The 5601-nt window shown below is 46.4% G+C and overlaps 1 pseudogene; it reads left to right on the top strand.

Moving 5' to 3' along the window:
* Positions 1-4510: 4510 nt before the first annotated feature.
* Positions 4511-4689, top strand: LOC126532537 (U2 spliceosomal RNA; annotated as a pseudogene).
* Positions 4690-5601: the final 912 nt, after the last annotated feature.

Here is a 5601-nt window from a genome sequence, read left to right as displayed (position 1 = left end):
AACGTAAAACTATTCCAATATGTTTTTTATTCCAATTTCCTTACGTCAAATTTGCGTAACCGCCATCGCAAGCATCAAGCGGTGACCCACAGGGTTGTCTGAACAGACCAATCAAACGTTCTCGTCGTTTATATGAGGTAATTTTTGTTTGCTTTAAAAACGAATAACACTACCTACACTGAGCGGCTTGTATTATCTAATTGGCTGACAAGAGGCGAGGAGCACGCTGAAGTGGAGAGGGATTCGATGGGGCCGAGCCAGTGCATTGAAAATCGACAACCGGATGAAAAAGGCGGTGCCGGCGTCGGTGACTGTTCCACTTTCCCTTACTTAGATTGCGGTGGCTGGTAGAAAATCGCGGCGGCATGAAACGGAAGGCTAAGAATGCCGCTAAAACGGATCCTCAGCAAGGAAGAGTTGGCAGAACGCGGTAGCAAACGTGCCGAAAGTGCTCGAAAGTGTTATTGTATGGAAATATTGTATTATTGTATGGAAATAAACCCATGCTCTCCGCAGGTGCGAGTAGCCAGTGCCTGAGCAATCGGCGGCAGCCATCTTTTATTCCTTTCGGAACGGGGCCGCCTGCGGCTATTCAGAAGAAAATTCAGTTTTGTTCGGCATATTAATGCATCTTTCACGCGTACACGTCCCTTTGACATGGCGAGTTATTGCGGTGTTCTGACGTCACGTGACAGGGAGGTGAAGTGGGTGTCACCCGAAAACTTTTGACCAATAGCCGAGGGCTAATGGCAAAAAGGCGTCGAATCGGAATTAACTATTTTTCTTTTGTTCCGTCAATTATGCATAATGAGTGTGTACACGCCATATCGGATGGAGAGCTAGCGCGGTTTTCGTGACGTCGCGTGACAGACAGGCAAAGATGGGGGGGGGGGGGGGGTCCAAAAAATTTTAGACCAATGGCGGAGTGCTGACTACAGGATTGCATTAGAAAAGTTTGGAATAGTTTTACGTTATAACGCCCGTGGCTTTCCCTACGTCCTCGTACAACTGAGTAACGTTGTCGTCATCAGAATTCTCTTTATTAGATATTACATAAAAATGGCGTGCCCTGTTGTTCACACCAAAGAAGAAGAATTTCATTGAAATACAGTCTACTTGATACACAAGCAGCGTCTTGTTACTACACATTTATAATAGTGTGTACGAAAAAAGCCAACGCAATGAATTTGAAACTCACTTAAGAAATCGGAGAGCTAAACAATTTTCTTTTTTTAGGCGGCAGAGTTTTCTTAATAAGTCGGTGCGCTGGGAAAAGGTATGAAACGAGCAGGGTATACAATAGCGAGCCTGTGCGTCGCAAAAGGCTGTTTAACAAAAAAAAAAAAAAAGGGGGGGGGGGGGTATAGAACGTCACAGCAAGAGTTGTAGTCGGTATGAAAGCTGCTGTACTCGCTTCGCTCCTGAGCACAAGCTGTGCGTATAGAGCTGGATCTATCACGCACCGCAATTCAAATACACACGCACGCTTACATAGCGTGCGCTATTTCGCTGTCGCAATACAGGAGAAGCGGAGGAATATTATAGGAAAGGGATGCGATGAGCTGTGCTGCACTTATACCAAGCGACCGCTGGGCTAACGCTGGGGAGAAATATGAAGTATAGTGACAGATCGCAGACGTGGGATGCACGAACCCAAATTTAGGCAGATGCACATATGCTAGAAGAAGCCAAGCCGGAAAGCGTCTTCGCTTCTGAACGGATCGATATGCGTGGTTAAAATTGGAAATCAACCGGCCATGCACACACAGCCGACGCACCAGTGTTGCGTCACATCGTCAAGGATTTGTTGTTAACGGCAGTTCTAATGATGTATCCAGGCTCTTAGGCGAGGGTTGGAGTTTTGCGGAGTATTTTGACGAGTCACCGGGAAATCAAGCACAAAATCTTGAAGCTATCTTTAATTTCTTCTCTTAAATAAAGGCATGAGGAGCGCCGGCACCTGCAGTCGTGGCTTAGCGGCTACAGTACTGAGCTGCTAAGCACAAGGTTGCCAGAGCTTTAGCTTTAGAGGAAGCTTTAGCTCAGGTGCTCCTATCTAAACACATGTTAAAGAAAATTCGTTTTTCTCGGCAACTACTGCACCAAATTTGTCGAGGTTTGTTGCATTTAAAAGAAAAGCTTAAACTATAGTGACTGTTCATTTTGAATTTTTAAATGAGATTGTCTATGTTTTATTAAAAATTGTCAAAAATTGAAAAGTGTAAACTCCAGTTTACTACGAATATCCCCAACCTTAAAGTTGGAGTATTTAAAACCTTTGCTGTAAATTGCGTATGCAAGCATCGCGGAGTGTTTTAAATACCTTTTAAAACAGCCCAAGTTTAGAGCTGTTATGGGAACGCTATTATTGCTAGCGAGAGGAAATTTAAAGCCAATAGGATGAACATTGTCGCCGACGGGCAGGCAAAGTTTACAGCATGTAAATTGAATACAACATTTGGAAAAAATATATTTCTCAGTTGTTGAAAAGCACTAAATAGCGTGCCTTTTTATTGTTTTATTGCGAAGCATTCCTGACAAGTTCAACGCAGTTTTCTGGAACTGGTATTTGGCGTTTTCTTGGGCCGATCAGGAGGATATCGCTGTCTCGAAATGTGGGCCGGTACCAATCGTATACTGCGGTATAAAATGTGCGATGTTCACGCCGGCTTCATCTCCGCCGCGGGTGGTGCCGGTATTGCACTTTCTTCGGGATCGGCCCATGCCTGGGGAGTGCTTAACACCTGCTTCACCTCCGCCGCGGATCAGCCCGGCATTGCACTATCTTCGGGATCGGCCCACTTATGGTGAGTGCTTAACGGCTGCTTCACCTCCGCCGCGGGTCGCGCCGGTATTGCACTATCTCCGGGATCGGCCCACGTATGTTTTGTTTACCACGACACGAAAATTTCCTTGGACGGTAGAGGTATACAGCTTCGCTGTAAAAGTATTCGTTCGCCCGCAGTACATCTTTTTACATAGTTTACTCACCTGCAGTTCGTAACCAAGCGAAGGCAAGCAGAAAAGCAAGAACAGACGACACACGTTCGTAAAGCGAGCGCAGCCCTTGTCGTCTCTCCTCCAAGTTCAGCAGCGTACCGTTACTTTCAACGCTTAACATGTATAATTTCACATCCAAGCACAAGTCCTCATGATTGAAGAAAACGCGCTGTTTTGTGATAATAAATTTAAAACTGCATTTCACCTGTTGGTTTTATATAAAATGAGTCATTGTAGCAGATGGAATGGTGCTAGCTAGGCACGCCTTCAAGATGGCCTAGCTCTCTGAGAACAATCTCACTTCGAAGACACCACATCAGGGCATTCCCATGCATGCAACAGCGCCTCATCGCCAGCATTTCTTCCAGGTAATGTTGTGAAAAGCTCTATGGGCATGTACCGTTCTTCAATGAACTTCTTCGACGCCAAATAGGATACTGGGTATGTGTTGCGGGGGCCACTGAGTTTGTGCCACTGGGTATATGCCCCTAGGGCCACTATGAGTCACTTTCTAATGAACCTATTTCTCGTCAACGTGGGTCACGTGGTATGACGAAAACAAACCACAGCATGAGCTCCACTCCGCATCAGTCTGAAACACGTCTCAAAAAGGTTTACCAGAGTCCTTTGGTACTTTTGAAATGAGTCTGGCGTTACCCGTCGCGGCGGAATAGTTATATAATTCATAAGAGCTGTTCCCTAACAAACCACGAATGCTTCCCATTACCTGGTAGCTGTCAGGTGCAGTTGAGTAGCCCCAATTTTCTTTTCTGTAAGATTCCTAACTACGATACCACACCGCTGTTTCTCAGAATCTAATAGCAGCAAGCATTTCGACAGCACTGTTTTAGGCAAATATTTACCTGTCGTTTGGATATCTTAGCATGAGAAGCAATTCACTGCCATTGCACCCTCTGAAGGTGGATGATCAGCGAAGCTGGGAATGTGGGCCCCTTAATGGCGAACTCTTCATTGCCATATGTCAAACGCCGTATGCACACAAATGGAAGGCGAGGCGCGAATAGTCGCTCCTCCACGATGTTGAGCCTCGTATGGTGATGAGGAACCGGGGTGCATATACCCATGTATTATTGCGAAACGCGGCACAACACATTTTACTAACGAATACCGGCACGTAGAACAGACACGCACTCACCGCACTCCGACGGCACACAGTGCTTAAGCGTAGCCAAAACGATCGTGCTTCGGTCGACGTCCGGCAGTGCCGTAATGGTTGTGAGGGCATTCGGAAACCAAAGTGGCTACACGCAGCACAGGCCACACAAAATTGGTTCTCCACAATCTCCCTCCGAAACCTGGCCGTTGCGTCGGTAAATCATGCCAAGTTTGCGGGATTGGGGCCACATGGACGATTCACATTTATTTCCGCCTATCGGTCCTGGCGTGCAGCACGCTTACGGGACCGCCACCACGGCAGAGCGGAAGGCAAGGAAAGGAGACACGCAAGCGCTTGGAGAGTAGACGAAGAGAGGGCTGTGCGAACGTAGACATGGTCGACGAGGGTTATACTGTATTAACTGTTCTTATGAGCTTAATATCTTATGCGCGTTGTACTTGGACCTAAGATATTATACTTATTTTGCGAGTTGGCGGAGTGCTTAAAGCCGGCTTCAGCTCCACCGCTGATCAGCCTTGGATTGCACTACCTTCGGGATTGGCCCACTGGGGAGAAATTCTCCATCTACACGGCTCAATGGACGCACGCAATCTTTTCCAGAACCTAGCCATATACAGCTTCGCTGTAATATAAACTAAATTCAAAAGCTTTCCATGCTAGATCTCTATCCTATGGTCTCCCGTGCTGCTTATTAGATATGGAAGCAAAATTCGCAGATTCACCACAGCAAACACGGAAGCTTTTGAAGAGAGCGTGTGCGAGTAGTGCCCACCTGTTCAATGACCTTGATGCAGATTGGTGCCGAATTGTTGCCTTTGTGCACTCGTACCTTAGCTACTTCTATGCATTGAGTTAAGCTTATTAAGCTTCTCTTTTCTACCAGGAGCTACACCGTTTTTACGGCGGAAGCGCTTTCAATTGGGGTCTCCCGCATACTTACGTTTCACGAAAACTGCGTCATTGTCCTACATGGTGTCACGCAGCCAGCCGAAGACCCGTAGAGATAAATTAAAGTAGCGCCATTTATTAATGCATTCATCTGCCTGTTCTCCTAGGCATCTGATTCATGGATACAGATCCGTAACACTAAGCAGTATGCTAATTGTCCACATCTGCGTCGTACGCGCTGGTCGGTGCACGCTGTTAGCTTCACTTCGCGTGGTATACTGATCTTGCATACTGAAAAGATTTTGGGCCGAAAAACAACACACACAAGAAAGACGACGACACCACGAGCGCCCGTGGTCTCGTCGTCTTTCTTGTTTGTGTTGTTTTTTGCCGCAAAATCTTGTCAGTATGCGAGATCACCAACTAGCCCAGCAGTTAACTCTTCTAAGGTATACACTGATCGCCTGTTTGTACTGAACATTTTTATATGTCTAACTGCTGCGCTAGCGGGGGGAAGGCCGGCATGCTACTGGAAAGACGGTCTTTGTCAGTTTTTAGATTTGAGAAAATGCATT

Source organism: Dermacentor andersoni, chromosome 5 (genome assembly GCF_023375885.2).
Source record: "Dermacentor andersoni chromosome 5, qqDerAnde1_hic_scaffold, whole genome shotgun sequence".
Lineage (NCBI taxonomy): Eukaryota > Metazoa > Arthropoda > Arachnida > Ixodida > Ixodidae > Dermacentor > Dermacentor andersoni.
The sequence above is the reverse complement of the archived record's forward strand: the minus strand, read 5'-3'. Positions and strand labels throughout refer to the sequence as shown.